The sequence below is a fragment of the Pongo abelii genome, chromosome 4, assembly GCF_028885655.2.
Source record: "Pongo abelii isolate AG06213 chromosome 4, NHGRI_mPonAbe1-v2.0_pri, whole genome shotgun sequence".
NCBI lineage: Eukaryota > Metazoa > Chordata > Mammalia > Primates > Hominidae > Pongo > Pongo abelii.
In genome coordinates, this window is record NC_071989.2 from 161,007,562 (window position 1) to 161,035,331 (window position 27,770).

The window sequence follows — 27,770 nt, forward strand, 5'->3', positions numbered from 1 at the left end:
GGGGGCACCAAGAGATTCTGAGTGTCCAAACTGTCCTTAATTCATTTAAGCAGTGGCATAATATGAGTAAAGAACATTAGTACTGCTATCAGGAGACCTGGGTTCTAGTTCTAGTTTGGCCATTTATCCAGCACTGTCTGGAAGATTCTAAGAAGACAACTTAAGTCATGATAATGTCATTTCCCTCCCCTCCCCTCTGCTTCCCTCCCCCTTTCCTCCCCTCCCTTTCCCCTCCCCTCCCGTTCCCCTCCCCTTCCCCCCTCCCTCTCCCCCTCCCTCTCCCCCTCCCTCTCCCCCTCCCTCTCCCCCTCCCCTCCTCCTCCCTCTCCCCCTCCCTCTCCCCCTCCCCTCCTCCTCCCTCTCCCCCTCCCCTTCCCTTCTTTTTCCTCCTTCCTTTCTCCAATGAACAGGTATTCTCTTAGATGCAAGGAATAAATATAACAACAAATAAATGAGTTTTTTTCCCCCTGCCTTTGTGGAGCTCATATTCTAGTAGAAGAGAATAATTAAAAACAAATACATACATGAAATAATTACAGGTGTTATTAAATGTTAGAAAGGAGCTAAGGTGGAGCCAAAATGAGGCTTAATAGAGACCTAACTTAGGGCCCTCAGTGAAAGAGAAGAGCCCTTTAACCTGAGTTCTGAAGACTGGGAAAGAGCCAGCCAAGCAAAAGGAGTCGGGGTAGGGAAAGGGCAGCATTTCAGCATTTCAGGCAGGAAACATCATGGGCAGAAGAGCTGGTGCTGGAGAGAATTCAGAAGGTTTTAAGAATGGAAGGAAAATAGTTGTTACTGAAGCTTAGTAGGTGGGGAGTGTTCTTAGCTGAAGTGCGAGAGAGACATAGCCCAAACTATTCAGCACCTACAGGCCCAGGAAGTAGTTTGAATTTTAAGTGCAATAGGAATCCTTTGAAATATTTTCTAAGCAAGGGAGCTCCATAATCTGATTTGCATTTTAAGGATACGAATGGAGCTCCTGTGTGGAGCATGGGAACAGAGAGGAAAGCCAGGAGCCCAGTTAAGAGGCTATAACAATGATTCAAGCAAGAGTTGAGTGGCTTTGAATAGGAATAATGACAATAAATATGGTAAGATGTGGACAGATGGATGGTATATTTTGAGGTAGACATTAAAGGACTTGCTGATGGATTGACTGTAGGGAGGAACAGGCATGGATAAATCAGTGATGACCACCACAAATTTGGGCAAGGCCCCTGGTAGTTGAAGAAGGCTGGGTTTGGGGTATGGGAATAACTAGTTCCATTTTGGACATGTTAGGTCCTAAAGAAAAAGCAGAGTGACAATGTGGAACAGTGAAATCAATAGTGGGACATGGATGTGAAGACACTGTATAAAGTTCTGGAGCCACCATTAATTTAGTGAGTGGTCATAAGCGCTTTTCTCTCTCTGGGTTCCAGTTTCCTCATTTATAAGATGAAAGGATTGGATTTGATGGTATCTTGCACTTGTCCTAGCTTTGACATTTCATGATTCTAATAACAAGCTCACTTGTCATTCATGAGTCTATCTAAAGCTGTGTACATCTGTTTATAATTGAAGTCTCTCCCATGTCTTTTAGGCCACTGACTTTTTACTACACAAGTGCAGCTTTCTTACTTATGTGCTTAGGAATCTTTAGAGGTATTCAGATGAGGGCCTTTCATTGACTCCTCCAGAATTGGGTACCAGAGTACAAACCAGAACTTTGGTTCTAGTGCTGCCACCCATTTGTTACTTCTGGATTTCTGGGCAGCATTTCTACTGCTTGTTTAGATCTTAAATCAATGGTTCCCAAACTTAGCTGTACATTGAAATCGCCTGAGGATCTTTAAAAAGTGGCCATGCCTGACTCCATTCCCAGCCATTCTGATTTAATTAGGATGTAGCCTGAGTATTGAGAGAGCTAAAAGTTCCCCAGGTGATTGTAACATGCAGCAAAGTTTGAGAACCACTGTGTTAGTGGCTAATTAAGGTGCTAGCTGATAATTAAGGTGTGCATGGATAAATGACCAGCTAACAGAAAGAACTTAAGCAATCACTCTCCTCTCAGGATTTTAGAAGTTCCTTAAAAACCTAAGGACTTAAAGGACAGGAATATTGGAGTGGTAGGGTGTATTAGTCCATTCTCCAGCTGCTATGAAGAAATAACCAAGACTAGGTAATTTATAAAGGAAAGAGGTTTAATTAACTCACAGTTCCACATGGCTGGGGAGGCCTCAGGAAACTTAAAATCATAGCAGAAGGGGAAGCAAATACATCCTTCTTCACATGGTGGCAGGAGAGAGAAATGTAGAGCAAAGCGGGGAAAACCCCCTTATAAAACCATCAGATCTCATGAGAACTCACTCACTATCATGAGAACAGCATGGGGGAACCGCCCCCATGATCTAATCACCTCCCGGGAGGTCCCTTCTCCAATACATGTGGATTAAAATTCAAGATGAGATTTTGGGTGGGGTCACAGTTAAACCATATCATAAGGCAAGAAAGCTGTTACTGTAGGAAAAGGGACAGTTACAGGTCTTGTCTGGTGACAGTATGCAGCAGATCTACTTTTCTGCCATTTCCTCTCCCATCTCCCTTTAATAGATTTTAGACTTTCATATTATATATTTTGAATCAGAATCTTGCTATATTAGTTAACAAATACTACAAACATACTCTTTTTTTTTTTTTTTTTTTTTTTTTGAGAGAGAGGCTTGCTCTGTTGCCCAGGTGGGAGTGCAGTGGTGCAATCTTGGCTCACTGCAACCTCCGCCTCCCAGGCTCAAGTGATTCTCATTCCTCAGCCTCCCAAGTAGCTGAGACTACAGGTGTGCACCACCACACCCAGCTAATTTTTTTTGTATTTTTAGTAGAGATGGGGTTTCGCCATGTTGGCCAGGCTGGTCTCGAGCTCCTGGCCTCAACTTAATCTGCCTGCCTTAGCCCCCCAAAGTGCTGGGATTACAGGTGTACCCAGCCTTAGAAACATATTCTATCACTCCCATGTCTGTGACCATAGCAGAAATTAGCAATCAATCATAGAAGCTGTTCCTCCTGGGCCTGGATGTGGCTTCACAAGTTCTCACTACTCAATGTTCTGACAGCCACTGTACCAGTGGGTCAGACTCTAAACCGAGGAATACACATGTACCCACACAGATACATTGGTGTGTGTGTGTGTTTGTTTCAATATTATAAGGCCCTATATTCCTGATGGTGACTTTGAAAAAAATCACTTGTGCTCTGTGGTCTTAAGTTTTTTTTTTTTTTTTTTTTTTATCTGAAAGAGGAAATTCGGATTCTTTAGCCTACTAGTTGGAAAAGCACAAGTGGCCTGTCACTGCAGTGGTGTTTTCTGGGGCTCAAGTTAACGAGAGACAAATCACAGATTCAATCAAAAGCCGCATGTGGAAGGCTCAATACCATTTTTGAGAAAAGGAAACCTTGGGGTTATTCATCTTCACCTCACAGGAATCAAGCAGAAATAGAAATTACCTTTCAGGAGAAGGAATATATAACTTACAGCTTTTTGAGATCAATTTTACATTTATTTTTTTCTTATTCAATCTAGTTCCTTTATGGAACATAAATTAACCTTAAAGAGTAGCACTGGAGAAGATTGAAAGATTATTGCATTTTCTCTCTCTCTACAATTTTAAAGTTTAAAAATCATAGTTGTCTTCTTTTTATTTATCAAAGGCTATGAACTTCCAAAGCATTGGTGAAAGCAACCAAAGAGGGATGAACAGTGTTTCATAAAGGATGAGGGCTTAAATCTCCTCACTCCTCTCTGAAATTCCTTCTCTGCCTACAGGCTCTCCTCTTTGGAAGGCGTATTGCTGCCTGAGAAAGACCCAGGCAAAAATTTGCATCCCAGCCCTCAGGATTCCAGGTCTTTCCTTATCAGAGACTGGAAAATATTTCAGCTCCCCTACCCTATCAGCACAGAATACAGTGAATAGGGTCAGACTTTGGAGCCAAATGTGGGTTCCCATCCCACTTACTTCATGCTTGTTGTGTAGCCTTGGACAGCTCAGCCTCACTGAGCCTTGGTTTCTGCTCATAAAGAAGAAGCTAGTAAAGCCTGTTTCTCAGAAGTTTGAAAGTCAAGGGCCAAACAGAGGGCATGGCCTGGGGTAGATGCTCTCCTTAGAAAAACTATCCAAGAAAACCTGCTCATAGCATAACAGTAATGACCTATTTCAAGCTTAACATGACAGATACGTTTCCTTTTCTGGTAACTGGAGGACAAAACTCTCGGTGGCCATGCCTTCTTGGTGGAAGGTAAATTTCCTCAGCTGTCATCAGGCTACATAGGGACTACCTTTTGTCAACCTCTAGAGATCCGCCCTTCTCTCTATGTGTCTCTGGAGGGGTTGCCAGTCATAGGACCCTTCACTCCCTTACCACAGGAGAGGACAGGTGGCCCAAGCCAGACCAGCCATGTTCTCCTTCCATGCTCTCCTCTAAAGCTTGATGCATGATGGGAACACTCTTGCTGTAGTCAGGTTGAAAAGCAAGAAGCTAGAACAGGGTTATCATAAGGCTGTTTGAGAAAAGACAGTTCATGAATTCCTTCCATGGAGAACTCCAGACTCTCCTTTCCTGACTTCACAAGACCATGACATTCATAAAACTCACTCATCCTCCAATTCCAAACACTACCCCGTGTCATCCCATTGAGCTCTTCTTTTTCATGAGAGAGTTAGGAGTAGTGTCTGTTGCCGTCAAAGAACCTGACTAGTATATGATGGAAGTTTCCCAACATGGATGAGGGTCTTCCCTTTTAACATAATATGACTACATTTACTAATTAATTCCTGAAAAGCAAAGGCTATATACTTTTGCTTTTATACAAGTGTTGAATCTACTAGCTTAGACATGGTATCTTTGAGCCAAGAGGGGCCCCAGAGGATATCCAATCTAAAGTCTTCATTAATAACTAAAATACCTGAGGGCAGAGATTGAGTGTGACTTAGTCTTTGTCCCACAGTCATTTGGTGGCAGACCTGGGTTTCGAATTTAGGTCCCCTGACACTGAGCCTTGTACTGTTTTACCTCTTGTCATCCTTATGTTTGTGGACTTAATGCGTTGAGCTCAGCGCCCACAAGACCACAGTAATAGCTTGTATCCTCATGAAAGCTAACAAGATTTCTTTCTCCTGCATATAATCCACACCTGTGCCCTAGACTAGGTTTCTGGTCTATTTCAGGCTGCTTGTCGGAAGAGGGGATGGGGGCTAGTGTGAGAGAGTGACATTGAATTTATACAGCACAGACCAGTATACAAGCAACAGTTCCCAAGCTCCACTGAAGCATGGTCTTTGCACAAGAGAGCCACGTACTTTGAATTTCTTCTTTACCAGGGATATTCTGACCCTAATCAATACTTTATCTTCTCTATCCAGAAAGCCTTTCTGCTTTCAAAAGTAGAAGGCTTCTACTTTTAAAATAGCAAAAAGTGGGAGAGAAATCCACTCAACACTAAAAGAAATAGAGAAAACAATTTGCTTTTCCCTTTACAGATTTCAGAGAATCTTGAAACAAAACAAAAACAATAGACAAAAAAAAGCATAAGAGCAATCACTGGGCCTTTTTTTGTAAGCAGCAGGAAAGAGGAAGGAGAATAGCTTGAGTGGGCCTTGTTTTAATAAAGTGAGATGGGGCTTTTAGTGTGACATGTTTAACCAAGGGAAAAGAACAAAAACACTGGCTAAAAACTATTGAGCACTTACTGTGAGCCAGGCACTGGCTTCAGTGTTATTTGTGCTCCACAGCCATTTTGGGAGGAAGTATTCCCACTTTAGAGATGGGGAAACTGAGGGTCAGAAAATTGAGTTCATTTGTCCAAGGTCATACAGGTAGTAAGTAGTGGAGCCATGCTTGAAACTAGGGTGATTTAAACTCCAGTCCCTTATCCAGTATGCTTTACCACATCCTAACCACAAAAGGAATGTGTCCATAACATGTTTTTGAAATCTGCAACAAGCCAGAAAATTCCTTCTTTCTGCATAATAAATTAGGATAGAGACCCGACTTTGCAAATTTAATCATTCCTTTTTCTTTCTCACCTGAACCAACCTTTACCAAGTGCTTGGAAAAGGCCACTTAAATCCACAGCCCAAGAAAAATGTATCTTTGTGATTAATATTTGTTAAAATGAGGAGTGACATGTTAATAAAATGGAAAGGTTTGGGGGCCTTTGGGAAAATCCATCTGACTGCAGGCTGTGGTTTCAGTAATGAGGCTGCTACTTTCCGGTCATGAAGGTAATGTTTTTTGATGCAGGTGGAATTATTAACAAGGTGAATGTATCTGCCTGGAGGGTGGAGGGCTGGAAACTGCCTGTAGGAAAATGGCTCAGGGTGGGAGGCCACATGCCTTTCCTTCTTCATTTTCAGAAGGTATGAAAATTTCACATGCTGGGAGTGGTTTGTTCTCTCTCCTTTCTCCTGCTCTCATGGTAATTCATTCAATGGCATGTGTGTATTTGTGCCTGGAAAGGTAGGGGGACAGGAAGAATACCAGAAGAGAGGCAAGATGAAATCGAGGAATATATATACTTAAACCGTTTTCTCCACTGTCCAGAAGTTTAGGTCAGGTTATTCTTCCTATTACTCACCTGTAGGGCTGACTTGCCTGGCAAGTGGAGTAATAGCAGCTAGGGGATACTGGGCAGCAGTGGAAAGGGGTTAGGATTTATGTGATGACGTAAGGCCAGAGGACCCAGGAGTATACAAACCCTGCTTTCACCCAGTTATTTCTCTTTTGATAAGCTTCCTGAAAAAGAAAGTAAAAATAAATGCCATTTGACCCAGCCATCCCATTACTGGGTATATACCCAAAGGATTATAAATCATCCTGCTATAAAGACACATGCACACGTATGTTTATTGTGGCACTATTCACAATAGCAAAGACTTGGAACCAATCCAAATATCCATCAATGATAGACTGGATTAAGAAAATGTGGCACATATGGAATACTATGTAGCCATAAAAAAGGATGAGTTCATGTCCTTTGTAGGGACATGGATGAAACTGGAAACCATCATTCTGAGCAAACTATTGCAAGGACAGAAAACCAAACACCTCATGTTCTCACTCATAGGTGGGAATTGAACAGTGAGAACACTTGGACACAGGGTGGGGAACATCACACACCAGGGCCTGTTGTGGGGTGGAGGAAGGGGAGAGGGATAGCATTAGGAGATATGCCTAATGTAAATGATGAGTTAACGGGTGCAGCACACCAACATGGCACGTGTATATATGTGTAACAAACCTGCATTTTGTGCACATGTACTCTAGAACTTAAAATATAAAAATAAAAAGTAAAAATTACACTAATTAGCTGGTTTTGAACTTAAACTCCAAAGTAAGAATGAACTGGGCCAGGTGTTTGTGTCCTCTTGTTGAGGCCAGAGGCAGCCCGGAGGAAAGTGAAGGAAGTCCAAATGACCTACTTTCCCTCCAAACTTAGGTGCCTGCCCATTCAACACTATGAAAACTTCCACCTGCTGATAAAGAAAGAAGCAGACATCAATGGAAAGACAGCATCCTGCTCCCACTGTCTCTTCAAGCTCTTCCAGGCTGGATAAAGCTCAGTCCTGACTACTCTGCCAGAAAAAAAGAGGACATCCAGAGATGTGGACACGGCTGGAGAGAGATCCTCCAGGAAGTGATATCAAGTCTGTGTGTCTCTTTGAGAGCACCACCTCCAGAAAGAGCAGCTCAATCAGTTTTCTGGACTCTGACCCACCAAATAATCATGACTTTCTTTGTGTGTTTGTGTGTGGCAGGGTAAGTGGGTGGGGCAGATTTAATGCCTTCCATCCTCGATGGGGAGACAGGAGCTGCAGAGGCGCCCAGAAGTTACTGACACTCCCTGTTGTCTCCTCCCCACTCAATACATCTTCATCATCTTCTGCTCCAGTTTTGTCTTTCTGGTTGAATGTGGTCGTCTCTCCTTTCACTCTATTCCGAATTGCTGTCAGAATGGTTTTCCTGAAGCACAACTTTGATTACCTCACTAAATGCTCAAAAATACCCCATGGCTCTCACTGTCTGGAGCAGCGGCAGACAGTCTGGCCCTCCTGTTTTTGTAAATAAAGCTTTATTGGAACACAGCCACACTCATTCATGTACGTATTAGCAATGGTGCTCTCATGCTACAAAGTCAGAGTGGAGTAGTTGCAACAGAGAATACATGACCTGCAAAGCCTAAAATATGTACCATCTAGTCCTTAATGTCAAAAAATTTGCCAAATCCTGGTTTAGAGAAATATGTCCAAACATCTGTTCCTGGCATTTGAGATACTTGTCAGTCTGGGCCCAATAAATCCTTCTTGTCTTGTCTGCTCCTGCTCCCCTTCAAGTGCCTCATGTTCCAACCAAAAGGGAATCCCGACTTCATACCTTTTTGGTGGTTTTTGTACTTTTTTTATTGAATTCTAACACACATACAGAAAAATGCGCATATTTTAAGTGTAGCTTGATGAATTTTCACAATGTATGTATCCTAATAACACCCAAATTAAGAAACAATATTTATTACCCGTACCCTAGAAGCCCTCCTCATGCTCATTTCTATCCTGATTTCTAACACTGTAGATTAGCTGTAGCTCTTTTTCAGTTTAATATAAATACCAAAGTAAGTATTTCTTTTGTTTGGCTTCTTTTGTTCAACAATAGATTTGTGAAATTCATCCACATCATCACATGTAGTTGTTGTGTATTCATTCCCAGTGCTGTATTCCATTTTGTGTTTCATTATATCACAGTTTATTAATTCTATAGTTGATAGGCATTTGGATAGTTTCTAATTTGGGGCTATTATAAACAATGCTGCCATAAACACCTTTTTACATGTCTTTTGATTAGCATATGTATGTATTTCTATTGGGTTAATACCTAAGTATGTCATTGTTGAGTCATAGGGTAAATACTACCAAAATGCTTTTCAATATATTTATACTAATATATACTCCTATCAGGAATGCTTGAGAATTCCAGTTGCTATTCAAAATCCTTGCCAGCATTTGGGTTCTGGTTAGTGCTAATTTTTTCTCTTTTAGCAATTCTGGTAGGTATAGTACAGAATCGTGTTGTGGTTTAAGTCTGCATTTCCTTAATCTCTAAGAGGTAGAGCACCTTTTCATAAATATTGGCCATTTGGATATCTTCTTGTAATGTGCTTGTTTAAGTCTTTGCCTTCTTCCCTTTCTGATTGTCTTTTCTTATTTATTTGTATAAAACTTTTATACATTTTGGCTCTGAGTCTTTTCTCAGATAGGCATATTATACATATTGTCTCTTATTCTATGGGTTGTCTTTTCACTCAAGAGTTTGGTAAACAAAAGTTTCTAAACTTAATTCAATTTATTTTTTTCTTTATGATTAGTGCTTTTGATCCTGTTTAAGAAATTTTTGTCATTTTCAAAAGTATGAAGATATTCTCATACTTTCTTATAAATTTTTTCCTACCTTTAGATTTTAAATCTGGAAATTATTTTTTACATAAATATATACATATACTATAAGTAGGAGGTCAAGTGTTTTCCCATACGGATACTTAATTGGTATACCTTATTAAATTTTATTTATTTTTTAGATTTAAGAGGTATATGTGCAGATATGTTATGTGGTTATCTTATATAATATTGGAGTTTGGGTGTCTATTGAACCCTTCACCTAAATAATGAACATAATGTTACCAGGGGTGAATCTGCATGGGTCTGCATAGGTCTTGATCCTTGCCTCCTCAGAGAAAGAATTCAGCTGAGGGGTAGAAGCAGGTTTAAGGCAGAGGGAGAGGCCAAGGCAAGTTTGAGAACAGGAATGAGAGTTTATTAAACAGTTTTAGAGCAGGAACAAAAGGAAGCAAAGTCCACTTGGAAGAGGGCCAAGCGGGTGGCTTGAGAGATTCAAGTGCCTCATCCAGAACTTGACTTGGGGTTTTATACATTGGCATGGTTCTGGAGTTTGTGTTTCTTCTCCCTTGAGACTTCCCTTGGGGTGGGCTGTCCACATCAGCAGTGGCCTGCCAGAACTTGGGAGGGGCCGCATGTACAGTGTATTTACTGAAGTTGTGCACATGCTCACTTGAGGTATTTTTCCCTTACCAGTCAGGTGTTCCCAGAGGTAGGTCATATACCAGTTAAACTCTACCATTTTGCCTCTCAGTGTGCATGCTTAAGCCCACTCACTCAGCTCTTGAAACCTTATTGGGAAGCTGCTGATCACTAGCTTCAGGTATTTTCTATCTATTGGAAGACTCTCTTTCCCTGGGGCTGGCTGCAACTGATGATCATTTTAGAGAGACAGTTGAATAACTGCCTGATCATCACCTGATGGTCACCTGACATTCCTGGGTGGAGGCCCTCTCCTGCCCTGCTCCTGTCTGCCTTGCTACCTACTCTAACAATAGTACCCAGTTACCCAATAGGTAGTTTTTGAGCCCTTGTTCTTCCTCCATCCCCCACTTCTGGAGTCCCCAGTGTCTATTATTTCCATATTTATGTCAATGTGTACTCATTGTTTAGCTCCCACTTATTAGTGAGAGTATGTGGTATTTGATTGTCTCTTTCTATGTCAATTCACTTAGGGTAATGGCCTCCAGCTGCATTCATGTTGCTGCAAGAGACACGGCTTCCTTCTTTTTTATGGCTATGTCATATTCCATGGTGTGTATCTACCACATTTTCTTTATCCAGTCCACCACTGATGAGCCCTAGATTGATTCCATAATTTTGCTATTGTCAATAGTGCTGTGATAAACATGCAAGGGCAGGTATATTTTTGATAGAACAATTTATTTTTCTTCAGGTAGATACCCAGTAGTGAGATTCCTGGATTAAATAATAGATTTATTTATAGCTCTTTCAGAAATCTCTGTGCCATTTTCCATAGGGGTTAAACTAATTTACATTCTCGCCAAGAGTATATAAGCATTCCCTTTTCTCTGCATCCTTGCCAATATGTTATTTTTTTACTGTTTCGTAATAGCCACTTTGGCTGGTATGAGATGGTATCTCATTATAGTTTTAATTTGCATTTCTCTGATGATTAGTGATCATAAGCATTTTTAATATGTTTCTTGGCCACTTGTATGTCTTCTTTTGGGAAGTGTCTGTTTCATGTCTTTTTCCCACATTTTAATGGGGCTATTTGTTTTTTTTCTTGTTGATTTATGTGCCATGTAGTTTCTGGATATTAGTCCTCCATCAGATGCATAGTTTGTAAATATTTTCTCTCCATTCTGTAGGTTTTCTGTTCATTCTGTTGATTGTTTCTTTTGCTGTGCAGAAGCTCTATAGTTTAATTAAATCCCATTTGTTGATTTTTGTTTTGTCGCATTTGTTTTGAGGTCTTAGTCATAAATTCTTGGCCAGAATCAATGTCCAGAAGAGTTTTTCCTTCTATAGAAGGTTTTCTTATAGAATTTTAATAGTTTGAGATCTTACTTTTAAGTCTTGAATCTATCTTGAGTAAATATTTATATATGGTGATAGATAAGGGTCCAGTTTCATTCTTCTGCATATGGCTAGCCAGTTTTCCCAGCAAAGTTTATTGAATAGCATGTCCTTTCTCCATTGATTATTTTTGTCAACTTTGTCAGAGATCAGTAGATGTGTGGTTTTATTTCTGGGTTCTCTACTCTGTTCCCTTGATCTATGTGTCTATTTCTGTATAAGTACCATGGTTTTTCAGTTTCTGTAGTCTTGTAGTATAGTTTGAAGTTGGGTAATCTGATGCCTCTGGATTTTTTTTTTTTTTTTTGCTTAGGATTGCTGTGGCTATTTGGGCTCTTTGATTCCTTGTAAATTTTAGAATTTTTTTTTCTAATTCTGTAAAAACTGATGTTAGTAATTTGATAGGAATTACATTCAATCTGTAGATACTTTGGGAAGTATGGTCATTTTTAAAGATATCAATTCTTAAAATCCATGATCATGGAATGCTTTTTCATTTGTTGGTGTCATCTATTATTTCTATCATTAGTGTGTTGTAGTTCTCATTGTAGTTATCGTTCACCTCCTTGGTTAAATGTATTCTTAGGTATTTTATTTTTTGTGGCCATGATAAATGAGATTGTGTTCTTGATTTGGGTCTCAGCTTGAATGTTATTGGTGTATAGAAATGCGACTGATTTTTATACATGGATTTTGTATCTTGAAACTTTACTAAAGTCACTTATCAGGCCTAGGAGGAATCTTTAGGGTTTTCTAGGTATAGAATCATGTCATCAGTGAACAAAGATCATTTGACTTTCTCTTTTCCTATTTAGATCCCTTTTATTTCTTTTTCTTGCTTGATTTCTCTGGCTAGGATTTCCTGTGTTGAATAGAAGTAGTGAGAGTGGACATCTTTGTCTTCTTTTAGGCTTTACGGGAAATGTTTCTAACTTTTTTTCCATTCAGTGTGATGTTGGCTGTCGGTTTGTCATATATGGCTCTTATTATTTTGAGGTATGTTTCTTCCATGCCTAGTTTGTTGAGAGTTTTTATCATAAAGGGGTGTTGAATTTTATTAAATGCTTTTTCTGTGTCCATTGAAACAATTGTATGGTTTTTGTTTTAATTTTGTTTATGGGATAAATTGCATTTATTGATTTGCATATGTTGAACCATCCTTGCATCCCAGGAATTAAGCCTACTTGATCATGATGAATTACTATCTTTTTGATGTGGTGCTAGATTTAGTTTGCTTGTATTATGTTGAGGATTTTTGTGTCTATGTTCATCAGGGATATCAGCTTGTAGTCTTCTTTTTTTTTATTGTGTCCTTACCAGATTTTGGTATCAGGATGATACTGGACTGATGTGTCACCATTGTTATTTATCAGTTTGCTATTTTCTTGCATAAATACTGGGCAAGGAAATCGCTCTCTGTATTAAAAGAATATGTCATTTGCAATAACATCAAAACTTCCACATTCAGAGGAATAAACATAAAAAAAGATGTGTAACCCCCTACATGAAAAACTATAAAATATCATTGGGAAAAACAAAAGATAAAAAATTATAGTATATATATATATGTATATATGTAGTACATATGTGTATGTGGCATATGTGTATGCACATATATACATAATATATAGTATGTGTGTATAGAAATACATATGTCTATATTTTATATATATATATAAAATTTGTCATAGCTTTATTATAGATTCTAAATATAGTAGCCTATGTTGTTGTTCTTTACTTTCACTGGCCTTGGCACTTTAAATTCCCATATACATTTTAGGATTAGGTTGTCAGTTTGTCTTAAAAAATCTGATGTGCTTTCTTTTTTTTTTTTTTTTTCTTTTTTTTTTTAATTATTATTATTATTATTATACTTTATGTTTTATGGTACATGTGCGCTATGTGCAGGTAAGTTACATATGTATACATGTGCCATGCTGGTGCGCTGCACCCACCGACTCGTCATCTAGCATTAGGTATATTTCCCAATGCTATCCCTCCCCCCTCCCCCCACCCCACAACAGTCCCCGAAGTGTGATGTTCCCCTTCCTGTGTCCACGTGTTCTCATTGTTCAATTCCCACCTATGAGTGAGAATATGTGGTGTTTGGTTTTTTCTTCTTGCGATAGTTTACTGAGAATGATGATTTCCAATTTCATCCATGTCCCTACAAAGGACATGAACTCATCATTTTTGATGGCTGCATAGTATTCCATGGTGTATATGTGCCACATTTTCTTAATCCAGTCTATCATTGTTGGACATTTGGGTTGGTTCCAAGTCTTTGCTATTGTGAATAATGCTGCAATAAACATACGTGTGCATGTGTCTTTATAGCACCATGATTTATAGTCCTTTGGGTATATACCCAGTAATGGGATGGCTGGGTTGAATGGAATTTCTAGTTCTAGATCCCTGAGGAATCGCCACACCGACTTCCACAATGGTTGAACTAGTTTACAGTCCCACCAACAGTGTAAAAGTGTTCCTATTTCTCCACATCCTCTCCAGCACCTGTTGTTTCCTGACTTTTTAATGATCGCCATTCTAACTGGTGTGAGATGGTATCTCATTGTGGTTTTGATTTGCATTTCTCTGAAGGCCAGTGATGGTGAGCATTTTTTCATGTGCTTTTTGGCTGCATAAATGTCTTCTTTTGAGAAGTGTCTGTTCATGTCCTTCGCCCACTTTTTGATGGGGTTGTTTGTTTTTTTCTTGTAAATTTGTTGGAGTTCATTGTAGATTCTGGATATTAGCCCTTTGTCAGATGAGTAGGTTGCAAAAATTTTCTCCCATTTTGTAGGCTGCCTGTTCACTCTGATGGTAGTTTCCTTCGCTGTGCAGAAGCTCTTTATTTTAATTAGATCCCATTTGTCAATTTTGGCTTTTGTTGCCATTGCTTTTGGTGTTTTAGACATGAAGTCCTTGCCCATGCCTATGTCCTGAATGGTAATGCCTAGGTTTTCTTCTAGGGTTTTTATGGTTTTAGGTCTAACATTTAAGTCTTTAATCCATCTTGAATTGATTTTTGTATAAGGTGTAAGGAAGGGATCCAGTTTCAGCTTTCTACATATGGCTAGCCAGTTTTCCCAGCATCATTTATTAAATAGGGAATCCTTTCCCCATTTCTTGTTTTTGTCAGGTTTGTCAAAGATCAGATAGTTGTAGATATGTGGCATTATTTCTGAGGGCTCTGTTCTGTTCCATTGATCTATATCTCTGTTTTGGTACCAGTACCATGCTGTTTTGGTTACTGTGGCCTTGTAGTATAGTTTGAAGTCAGGTAGTGTGATGCCTCCAGCTTTGTTCTTTTGGCTTAGGATTGACTTGGTGATGTGGGCTCTTTTTTGGTTCCATATAAACTTTAAAGTAGTTTTTTCCAATTCTGTGAAGAAAGTCATTGGTAGCTTGATGGGGATGGCATTGAATCTGTAAATTACCTTGGGCAGTATGGCCATTTTCATGATATTGATTCTTCCTACCCATGAGCATGGAATGTTCTTCCATTTGTTTGTATCCTCTTTTATTTCCTTGAGCAGTGGTTTGTAGTTCTCCTTGAAGAGGTCCTTCACACCCCTTGTAAGTTGGATTCCTAGGTATTGTATTCTCTTTGAAGCAATTGTGAATGGGACTTCACTCATGATTTGGCTCTCTGTTTGTCTATTATTGATGTATAAGAATGCTTGTGATTTTTGTACATTGATTTTGTATCCTGAGACTTTGCTGAAGTTGCTTATCAGCTTAAGGAGATTTTGGGCTGAGACAATGGGGTTTTCTAGATATACAATCATGTCATCTGCAAACAGGGACAATTTGACTTCCTCTTTTCCTAATTGAATACCCTTGATTTCCTTCTCCTGCCTAATTGCCCTGGCCAGAACTTCCAACACTATGTTGAATAGAAGAGGTGAGAGAGGGCATCCCTGTCTTGTGCCAGTTTTCAAAGGGAATGCTTCCAGTTTTTGCCCATTCAGTATGATATTGGCTGTGGGTTTGTCATAGATAGCTCTTATTATTTTGAGATACGTCCCATCAATACCTAATTTATTGAGAGTTTTTAGCATGAAGGTTGTTGAATTTTGTCAAAGGCCTTTTCTGCATCTATTGAGATAATCATGTGGTTTTTGTCTTTGGTTCTGTTTATATGCTGGATTACATTTACTGATTTGCGTACATTGAACCAGCCTTGCATCCCAGGGATGAAGCCCACTTGATCATGGTGGATAAGCTTTTTGATGTGCTGCTGGATTCTGTTTGCCAGTATTTTATTGAGGATTTTTGCATCAATGTTCATCAAGGATATTGGTCTAAAATTCTCTTTTTTGGTTGTGTCTCTGCCAGGCTTTGGTATCAGGATGATGCTGGCCTCATAAAATGAGTTAGGGAGGATTCCCTCTTTTTCTATTGATTGGAATAGTTTCAGAAGGAATGGTACCAGCTCCTCCTTGTACCTCTGGTAGAATTCGGCTGTGAACCCATCTGGTCCTGGACTGTTTTTGGTTGGTAAGCTATTGATTATTGCCACAATTTCAGCTCCTGTTATTGGTCTATTCAGAGATTCAACTTCTTCCTGGTTTAGTCTTGGGAGGGTGTATGTGTCCAGGAATTTATCCATTTCTTCTAGATTTTCTAGTTTATTTGCATAGAGGTGTTTGTAATATTCTCTGATGGTAGTTTGTATTTCTGCAGGATCGGTGGTGATATCCCCTTTATCATTTTTTATTGCATCTATTTGATTCTTCTCTCTTTTTTTCTTTATGAATCTTGCTAGTGGTCTATCAATTTTGTTGATCCTTTCAAAAAACCAGCTCCTGGATTCATTTATTTTTTGAAGGGTTTTTTGTGTCTCTATTTCCTTCAGTTCTGCTCTGATTTTAGTTATTTCTTGCCTTCTGCTAGCTTTTGAATGTGTTTGCTCTTGCTTTTCTAGTTCTTTTAATTGTGATGTTAGGGTGTCAATTTTGGATCTTTCCTGCTTTCTCTTGTGGGCATTTATTGCTATAAATTTCCCTCTACACACTGCTTTGAATGAATCCCAGAGATTCTGGTATGTTGTGTCTTGGTTCTCGTTGGTTTCAAAGAACATCTTTATTTCTGCCTTCATTTCGTTATGTACCCAGTAGTCATTCAGGAGCAGGTTGTTCAGCTTCCACGTAGTTGAGCAGTTTTGAGTGAGATTCTTAATCCTGAGTTCTAGCTTGATTGCACTGTGATCTGAGAGATAGTTTGTTATAATTTCTGTTCTTTTACATTTATTGAGGAGAGCTTTACTTCCAAATATGTGGTCAATTTTGGAATAGGTTTGGTGTGGTGCTGAAAAAAACGTATATTCTGTTGATTTGGGGTGGAGAGTTCTGTAGATGTCTATTAGGTCCGCTTGGTGCAGAGCTGAGTTCAATTGCTGGGTATCCTTGTTGACTTTCTGTCTCATTGATCTGTCTAATGTTGACAGTGGGGTGTTAAAGTCTCCCATTATTAATGTGTGGGAGTCTAAGTCTCTTTGTAGGTCACTAAGGACTTGCTTTATGAATCTGGGTGCTCCTGTATTGGGTGCATATATATTTAGGATAGTTAGCTCTTCTCGTTGAATTAATCCCTTTACCATTATGTAATGGCCTTCTTTGTCTCTTTTGATCTTTGTTGGTTTAAAGTCTGTTTTATCAGAGACTAGGATTGCAACCCCTGCCTTTTTTTGTTTTCCATTTGCTTGGTAGATCTTCCTCCATCCTTTTATTTTGAGCCTATGTGTGTCTCTGCACGTGAGATGGGTTTCCTGAATACAGCACACTGATGGGTCTTGAGTCTTTATCCAATTTGCCAATCTGTGTCTTTTAATTGGAGCATTTAGTCCATTTACATTTAAAGTTAATATTGTTATGTGTGAATTCGATCCTGTCATTATGATGTTAGCTGGTTATTTTTGCTCGTTAGTTGATGCAGTCTCTTCCTAGTCTCGATGGTCTTTACATTTTGGCATGATTTTGCAGTGGCTGGTACCGGTTGTACCTTTCCATGTTTAGTGCTTCCTTCAGGAGCTCTTTTAGGGCAGGCCTGGTGGTGACAAAATCTCTCAGCATTTGCTTGTCTGTAAAGTATTTTATTTCTCCTTCACTTATGAAGCTTAGTTTGGCTGGATATGAAATTCTGGGTTGAAAATTCTTTTCTTTAAGAATGTTGAATATTGGCCCCCACTCTCTTCTGGCTTGTAGGGTTTCTGCCGAGAGATCCGCTGTTAGTCTGATGGGCTTCCCTTTGAGGGTAACCCGACCTTTCTCTCTGGCTGCCCTTAACGTTTTTTCCTTCATTTCAACTTTGGTGAATCTGACAATTATGTGTCTTGGAGTTGCTCTTCTCGAGGAGTATCTTTGTGGCGTTCTCTGTATTTCCTGAATCTGAATGTTGGCCTGCCTTGCTAGATTGGGGAAGTTCTCCTGGATAATATCTTGCAGAGTGTTTTCCAACTTGTTTCCATTCTCCCCGTCACTTTCAGGTACACCAATCAGACGTAGATTTGGTCTTTTCACATAGTCCCACATTTCTTGGAGGCTTTGCTCGTTTCTTTTTATTCTTTTTTTCTCTAAACTTCCCTTCTTGCTTCATTTCATTCATTTCATCTTCCAGAGCTGATACCCTTTCTTCCATTTGATCGCATCGGCTCCTGAGGCTTCTGCATTCTTCACGTAGTTCTTGAGCCTTGGTTTTCAGCTCCATCAGCTCCTTTAAGCACTTCTCTGTATTGGTTATTCTAGTTATACATTCTTCTAAATTTTTTTCAAAGTTTTCAACTTCTTTGCCTTTGGTTTGAATATCCTCCCATAGCTCGGAGTAATTTGATCGTTTGAAGCCTTCTTCTCTCAGCTCGTCAAAGTCATTCTCCGTCCAGCTTTGTTCCGTTGCTGGTGAGGAACTGCATTCCTTTGGAGGAGGAGAGGTACTCTGCTTTTTAGAGTTTCCAGTTTTTCTGCTCTGTTTTTTCCCCATCTTTGTGGTTTTATCTACTTTTGGTCTTTGATGTTGGTGATGTACAGATGGGTTTTTGGTGTGGATGTCCTTTCTGTTAGTTTTCCTTCTAACAGACAGGACCCTCAGATGCAGGTCTGTTGGAGTACCTGGTTGGCCATGTGAGGTGTCAGTCTGCCCCTACTGGGGGGTGCCTCCCAGTTAGGCTGCTTGGGGGTCAGGGGTCAGGGACCCACTTGAGGAGGCAGTCTGCCTGTTCTCAGATCTCCAGCTGCGTGCTGGGAGAACCACTGCTCTCCTCAAAGCTGTCAGACAGGGACATTTAAGTCTGCACAGGTTACTGCTGTCTTTTTGTTTGTCTGTGCCCTGCCCCCAGAGGTGGAGCCTACAGAGGCAGGCAGGCCTCCTTGAGCTGTGGTGGGCTCCACCCAGTTCAAGCTTCCTGGCTGCTTTGTTTATGGAAGCGAGCCTGGGCAATGGCGGGCGCCCCTCCCCCAGCCTCACTGCCGACTTGCTGTTTGATCTCAGACTGCTGGGCTAGCAATCAGGGAGACTCCGTGGGCGTAGGACCCTCTGAGCCAGGTGTGGGCTATACTCTCCTGGGGCACCGTTTCCTAAGCCCGTCGGAAAAGCACAGTATTCGGGTGGGAGTGGCCCGATTTTCCAGGTGCCGTCTGTCACCCCTGGAAAGGGAACTCCCTGACCCCTTGCGCTTCCCGAGTGAGACAATGCCTCGCCCCTGCTTTGGCTGGTGCACGGTGCACTCACCCACCAACCTGCGCCCACTGTCTGGCACTCCCTAGTGAGATGAACACGGTACCTCAGATGGAAATGCAGAAATCACCCGTCTTCTGCGTCGCTCACGCTGGGAGCTGTAGACCGGAGCTGTTCCTATTCAGCCATCTTGGCTCCTCCCCTCTGATGTGCTTTCAAAAAGGATTACACAGAATTTGTAGATCAGCCTGGGAAGAATTGACATATTTATTATATGCCAATATGTCTAATATGTGAACATATACCTTCATTTATTTAGCTTATCTTCCATTTTTGTCAGTGATGTTTGTAGTTTTCTGTATCTATTGTCACATTTATTCCTAGGAATTTCATGTTTTTTAATGGTGTTATTAATGCTACACTCCTTGAAACTTAATTTTTCTAATTTATAGTGTTACTAATATATGGAAATAGAATTAATTTTTATAGATTTGCTTTATTTCTAATGACCATGTTTAGTTTGCTTATTAACTCAAATAGTTTATCTGTCAATTCTTTTGTATTTTGTAAGTGTACAGTCATGTTGTTTATTTAAATGACAGTTTTGCTTGTTTATCTTTCTATCCTTATGTTTTTTATTTATTTCCTTGCTTTATTACACTAGCTAGGACAAAGACAATGTTATATAAAAGTAGTGATAGTGTATATCCAGTTTCTCTCCTGCTTGAGGTACGTGTCCCTCAACCCATCATGACTTATTGATATGGTTTCCAGAAACCATTTGAGTGAAAGGACTTGATGGGCTGGTAACTGTTTACAAGGGTCTCTTATGGCTGAGAAGAATAGTTTGTTGCTCCTTCTTTCTTTACTCTGTTTTGAAACTATCCTTCAACTATATATGGAGGATCAAAATCTACTTATTAGGTTTTCTGGGGTAAGTGAGTATAAACCTCTTTCCTTCGTGTATATGCCATAGATATGATCTTAATTAGTATATAGTGAACATGTCTTATCTATTAAACATTTATTGACTTTGTTTGCATTAGTTCATTTGATGATACCAATAATCCTATAAGGTAGCCATAATTATTTCTTTTGTATAGACAAGTATCTTTGGAATTAGAAATTATAAACTTGCCCCAAATCACTCAGTTGGAAGTGATAGAGTTGAGTTTTGAACCTAGGCGTTTGAATCTAGAGCCCCTACTCATTGTAGAGTACTGATCCACATCAAGTTGAAATCTGCCTTTTTATAATTCCTTTGTGGCTGCACAGAAAAAGCATGCAGTTCCTTTTCCAAGAAAGCCCTTTATTTTTGTGAAGTTAGCTTTTATCAATCTTCTAAGTGTCCTCCAGATTAAATATTCCTAGTTTCTGTCATTCCTTGAATGAGAAGGCTTAAAAATCTCTTTTGCCTTTCCAGTTACCAATTTCCTTCTCAAAATACCTCTCCAAGCATGGTGCTCAGAGTGGAAGTGGGGCTGGCCATGTTGTATGGTTTGTTGAAATGATTTAAACTATGCAGTAGAACCTTACCCTTCTCTATTGTGATCCTTATACCCTTTATATTGCATCCTGAGATTGAAGCAACTTGGTATAGATTTTAGAGGTCAGAGATTTTATTCTGATCTTAGCAAAGCCATTTGCAAGTTGTATGACCTTGGGCAAGTCACTAGATTTCCCCAAGCCTCAGTTTTCTTATCTATAAAATATGGGACCATAACTCCTACCCTGGTTACCCCCAGCAAATTATGGGGGACTCACTTGAGATAATGGAGATGAAAATGTCATTTGCAAACTATGAAAAGCTCTATCAGTGTTATTTTTAGCAGATGCATCAGGGTGTTGACACATACTGAGTGAGTATTTGTACAGAGTGGAGCCAAATTCAGTCACAAAGAAAGTGAACAAAAGGGAATGTAGTGACGTCTAGCCAACATAAGGAAATGCTAAATGGGCTGTATAGGGAAGAAAAGGGGGATAGTGGAATTAGCCTCAGGAAAGAAGGACTTATACAGACCTGAGTGTTCAGCTGAGATTTTGGAGACACAGCCATGGTCCACAAGGTCAGTGAGGACCAGGAAATCATAATCAGATCTGGTGACTTGAGATGCTGAATTGTGTTTTTCCTTCCAGTGAAATGGTGAGGCAGAGCCATTCCTGCCTCCTCTCCCCAACCCATCCCACAAGGCTAATTATTATAAAAATTCTCTGTCATTTCTTTGCAACGGTCCACAGCCTAACTAATTTAAAAATGCAAATGAATGCTAAATTACAGTCAGGTTTGGAGCTTGTTTCCTGCCTATGCACCTAGAGAGGGTAAGCGTCATTGCTACAGCTGGAAATCAATCTTGAGCACCCTGGGTGATTTGATAATGGCCAGTGGCATCGCTGCTGATGTCACAAGATGCTCGGTTGTTGGTGAATTTCAGCAGCATTGTGGACTATCAATCTTCGGCCTCTCTCTGCCTCTGCAGTGGCATACTGCAGCATCATGTTTTTTTTTTCTCCTGAAAACCAAGGAACCCTCCCTCTGCCGTCTGTCAGCTTTGTGATAGGCCAAGTGCTAAGCCTGACTCTGGTGGTTGGATGTGTCTGCCTTATAACAGCCCTTCTAGCTGTGAGCTTTGGGTCTGAAAGCCTGTTTAGTGATTACGATGATGATGAGAAATGGAGTCCTGTATGTCTAGTAATCGTTAGATTAGTGAGTCTCACAGTGACCTCCTAGGATCTGGGGTGTTTTTAAAATGCAGACTCCTGGGCTCCATTTTAAATATACTGCATTGGAATCTCTAGAGATGGATCTCGGAAACAAATTTTTAAAAACAGGGATCCCAAGTGATTCTTATGCGTATTAAAGTTTGGGAAATACTGTCTTACATTGTAAAATGATAAATTATTGGGGCTGAAAGAAGCCCTAGAGAATTTCTTGTCCAGTGGTTTTCAGCCTCGGCTGCACATTAGAGTTACTTGGAGAGATTTTTAATTCACAGTACTGGAGGTCGTACCCTCCACAAATGTCATCAGAATCTTTAGGGTTGGGACCAAGCCATCAGTGTTTTAAAGCTCTCCAGTTGATTCCAACATACAGCCAAGGCTGAAAATCACTGCTGTAGTCCAACCCTTGCTTTTACTGTGGGGGACAGTGTGGCCCACAGGGGTACCGTCTCTGAGAGGGTCAGTGGCCCAGATGGGATGAAAATTCAGATTTCTTGCTGCTAATTGGTACTCCTTCTGCCAAAGAGATTGTTGCTGTTTGTTGAACCAGTGGCAACTCCTATTCTCTCTCTGGTGTTCTGTTTTATCCTGTAATACCTGATAATTTGATTTTCTTGTAAGCCAGATCCTGTTCTCTCCAGGTGGACCTCTGACTCCAGCCAGAGATCCCTGACTCAAGCTTTAGCCTAAAGCCCATCCCCAGCCATAGACTCACCCTCATGCCACCCCAAGTTCCCTGAGGCCTCTGTTAATTGGATAAGGCTTGCTGAGCAATCAGGCTTCTAGCTCTGGCATTAGTTCAGTGCATGTGACTTTTAAGTAAACAATAAAACTTCTTTTGACTCTCTTTTCCTTTCCTTATACAGAGTGCATATAATGAATTCGGAGTGCTTTGCTGAGAAAGGGACTGCCTTTCAATGCCATAGCCTAGTGCTAGGCACAGAGCAGGCATCCAGTAAATATTTAATGAAATAAATAATTAAGCAATGCAAGTGTAAACATTACATAATCATTCCCACTGGCTTATCTTCTCCCAAGATGATTCACACATTAAATCTTATTTCAAGAGATTTGCTTGCAGTGAAAATTTCTGTATAGTGTATCTATTTCCAGCCCTAGTAAATGGCTTAATGATACCTAACATGTATCTTTCACAACAAAATTTTGTGAACAAAATAACTTGAACTGTTCCTTAGAACTTGACATAATGGATTTTCCTTTAGACAAGGAATAATTATATCTTTACCCACCCAAGTCCTTTAGACACTGGAAAGAAATGTAAAAGATGGGAGAGGTACGGCCAACCAATGACGGCATCTCTTTTGTTTTATCTGTGCATGAACTAAAGTTCTGAAATTTTTGAACTTGATGTGTTTTCTTTCATTTGGAAAGATTATTTGATATCAGTAAATCCTCAGCGTTGACTTAGGCTTTCATAATTTCTTACCTATCGTTCATTGTACCACTGTGCTTATTTCAGAACTTTTGGCCCATGAGTTTCCAGTTTATGGTTAGGGTGAAAAGCCAGTGGCTGTGATGAGAACATGGTCTAGATATTCATTGGCAGATGTTTGCTGATATAAGCCAAGCACTGTGCTGAATGCTGGGAATCCACTGTTGTCTTGAAAGAGACCCACTTCCTGCCGTCCTGGGACTGTGGGCTGGCAGGGGAGGCAGGCGTGAATCAAAGCAGCATACAAGTTTCTGAACAATCATAGATAGAGATGAACATTGTGAAAAAGTGTGCCTCGGTAAGAGTATTTACTAGAGAAACCTGACTCAGGCCGGAGGGTCAAGATGGCATCCCCAAGGAAATGATGACTGAGGTGATACGGGAAAGAGAAACAGAAGCTGCTTGTGTGGAGGGGGCAGGGATATGGCTTAGGCAGATGGCAAGGCATTTGCAAGGCCCATGAGAGGAATGAACGTGGTGAGTTTTAGGAGCTGAAAGAAAGTTTTCAGCTAGGCAGCGTCACCCAATAAGCTGTGCATAAGGATGGGGAAGAGTCCATCTCTGACTGGAATCGTCTGGCCAGTGTATCATAACCAGACTTGGAAGGTTAGTCTAAAGTATGTGATCTGAATTAGGGCTTAATCAGTGCTCTGGTAAGTGTCAGGATATGCCCAACATTTGGAGCAAGTTTGAGGCCAATAAATCATCTATATTTTTAACAAACATTTATTGAATTTCTACTATGTGCCAAGTAGGTTAGAGTGGGCCAGGAGAATGGAGTAAAAGTCAGTGTGCAATATGATTAGATATGTCAGCTATGAACAGCTGTGGGGTTGTGTCTAGACCACACAATGTAAGAGTTTGTTCATGTCGCCTAATTTTTCTGTTTCCATTTCTTCAATCATCAAATTGGGGATAATAACAGCCTTTTCAAAGGATGGTTATGAGGATCAAATGAGTTAGTGTGTAAAAAATACTTACTGCCAGATTCATTACAGATATTTAATTAATATTGGCTCTCTGCAAACCAGCTGGAGAAAATAAGAAAAAAAAATCAATCTTTCTAAGTCTGGGCTTTAGATACTGAGAAAACCCCCAGAGTATCTCATGGGACAGGTGAAGAGACAAAGAGAGATTTCTTGCCAGCTGTGTCATCCACCCAAGAGACTCAGCTGGCACCTTCTTTGTCCCTGTAGACAGCAGCTTGCCATTGGCTGATGGTGGCAGTGGGCCAGTCACTGAGTTTAAACAGAATTTTCTTTGCAAATTGACATAGCAATAAAATTACAAAACTGCTGTGTTTATCTTTCCAAATAAAAGACAGATTTTAAGTACATTATGCCAGTGTAATTGAAAATCAGAAACAAATGAGAGGATGTGCTGTAACTTCTATGCTAATGTGAGATCACACTCTCCTGACCCCTAGTTAGGTATGGGAGGAAGAGCAGGTGGGGAAAAAGATATGCTTGCAGTATCCCTGTATGCAGAACTGTTTAGATGAGCTGAATTCTCAGAGTGATAGCAGCTCACTATTTGAGAAACTCGAAGCCCCAGATTCTCTCTAGGGATGCAAATACAGCAACTTGGATTTCAATTAAGATTCTGCCATCCCCATGATAGAGTTCTCTTAATCCTTCTTTAGAGGTGCTGCCTGGGTAATAAAACCTTTATGCTGCAGGCTGCAGGCAGGTTTGTTTAACCCAAGCTTAACTGACAAAGCTCTCTGAGACACGCTCACTTGCTTAGAATCTATGTATCACCTCCTATTGGCTATGTGTGGGGCATTGCGATGCCTCCATGTGGTAGAGGAGGCTGGCCTAAGAGTTCTGAACTGCAAACCTTCACAGGAAATTCCTGGGCTGGCTGGCCACCTGGCTTAGGTTATTTATTTATTTATTTATTTATTTAGTTAGTTAGTTAGTTAGTTGTTTTTATTGCTTTAGAGGTCTGTGCCTGATGGTGGCAGTGAGGGAGGTTGAGGTGAGCTTCCATCTCTTGGAATCCCACCATACCTATTCAACTCATGTCAAATTAAATTAATACTATTTCCATGTGAATAATTGAAATATTTCCTCAACTTTAAAAATGTGAAAGAAGACATCTTTTAAGAAAATATTTGCTATTTAAAAAATACTAGCCATGCACAATCCAGATAAGAAGAATGTAGTTTGAGACAAGTTCCTGGGAAGATTATCACCCTAAGCCACTCCTGTATATAGTTTTCCCCACTGACACCTGTTCATCCTTCTTTGCTTTATTCAACAGCATCCTATGGCTAACTCCTAAGCATAGTGATGCAATTCTGCCTGGAGATACAGATTATCCTCACATGAGGCACAAAACAGGTAGAAAAATGGGAATTCATGATAGGGGGCTGGTAACAGTGTGTTGCCTGCAGAGAATGGATAATAACATTTTACTTGAAGAATATTGGCAATTGAGTATTTGCAGAATATTGACAATTGAGTGTGCTTACGGGGGCTTTCATTGATGAAATTGTTTAGAGAGTACTCATCTTTGGGCTTTCTGTGTGAGACTGACTGGAGTGAATTCTTAGGCCAGTGTCATCGATGGTCAGACAGAAGTTGCTGACTGAGAATGCATTTGGGGTTCCCTGTCATTTCTACTTTGACTTGAAATTCTACTCCCTGGTAGTCTCATATAATGAGGCCAGCATGACCTAGAGAATCAACGTGTCTATTTTTATTGGGAAACATGTAGAGGTGATATAATGGTCAAGATGAGATCTGGCTCTTCTTGCAAGATGCCTGTAGTACTGAAGGAAGAAGTTAAACCATGTGGGCATTATTGTCAGTAATATGGACTGGATGCCCTCATCCAGCACAGAAATGCAGGAAATAATATTTTATTTTTTCTTCAATGAAAAACATTGGTAACAAAACCTGAGTTGTCCTTGCTCTGAGCACTCCTGAGCTGAAAAACCTTTTCTCTTTGTGCCCCAGTTTGCCCAACTATAAATGCAGCGTTGGACTAGATGATCTCTAACACTCAAATGTAGTGGAGAGAGCTTTGGAGCCCTGAGATCTGAGATTGAGTCTCACCTTTAGCACTGATTGGGCAAGTTCATTCTTTTCTCTGGGCCTCAGCTTGCTATTAGACTGAAGGGATTGGATAAGATGTCCTTAAGATCCCTCTCAGTCCTGAAGAGTAGATGGACCATCACTATAGCATGGAGGCAATGATCAGATACTGGCCCCTGAAACATAGTCACATCATGTTGAGAATCTAATAGAACAAAGTTATCTTCCATCAGAGAGAATTATTCATCCTGTTCCTCAGTGGGCATTTTCTCTTCCATCTCCTTGGACTACTTTGAACATCCTCAGAGGCTCATGCCATGCTTACTGCTCAGTGTTGCAGAGAAAATGCAGATAAATGGATAGTGTTGGGAATTCTATTTCTGCCTGTGCTGAAATATGTTTTGAAGTTACCATATGCTGCAGGAGTTGAAGTGAGTGTGTACAGAGGAGAGATGTGATAAAGGTAACTTAGTCTGATAGCAATTCAAATGAAAAATCTTTGACATAGGGCAGATGCTTCACATTAGTGCATTGGGACAATAGTTAATGGGATTGCAGCTAGATTCACTTCTATCACTAGAGGGAAGGCTGGTCACAGTTCCACATAGGAGGGAGAGAGTACTCAGCTCCAAACATGTCACCGGAGATAAGTTTCAATTTTGTGTGGAAGGAAGCATTAACATGGTGGGGCACATCCAGAGAGACAAGAAAGGAGATAGGTTAAAAACACATGGAATATAAAGAATAATTGAAGTTTGCAGGGTAAAGATGTTAAGCTGAAAGTGATGGGAGAAGACCCTGCTATGAGGAAGTGGTATGCGACTGCAGAAAGGAGAAGGGAGAAGATTTATGTCCTTCTAGATGAAACAATAGTCTGTTGTAAGGAGATAAATACTGACAGGATAAAAAGCCTTTCAGAACTTCACAACAGTGGAAGGCCTTTTTGCACTAACCAAGGAGGTTGTTATAACTGGGGGTGCTCAAATAGAAATTGGGAGATCTGTCTTCAGAGATGCTGTATTGAATGAGAGGTTTGGCAAGGAAACTCTTCTCTAGCTCTGTTATTTTATGCTGGATACATCAATAGAATTAAGCCCTCAAGCTATAGTTATGGTTCCTCTACTGACTTGCTATGTGACCTTAACTGGGTCACTTAACTTTTCTGGACTTCTGTTTACTCATCTGCAAAATGGAGACAATAACATCTGTTCAACAATACCCAACAATAATGCTGTAGAAGCCTGTGAAGATTGAATAATACATGTAAAAATGCCTCAGCGAATAGGACAAACTGTGTGTGAATGACACATTAGTGATGTCATAATTCCTCATTCTCCAGCCCTTGTCTTGCCTGGCTGTACATCATTGTGATTAAAGGTAGCAGCTCAAGGCTTAGACTGGTTGAGTTTGAATCTCAGCTCA

At 40.2% G+C, this 27,770-nt stretch overlaps 1 long non-coding RNA gene across 1 annotated transcript in view; it reads left to right on the forward strand.

The window, feature by feature from the left end:
• Positions 1-27,770, forward strand: part of LOC129059584 (uncharacterized) — a 408,057-nt gene that overhangs the window by 296,298 nt on the left and 83,989 nt on the right. The gene's annotated exons all lie outside the window — the stretch shown is intronic.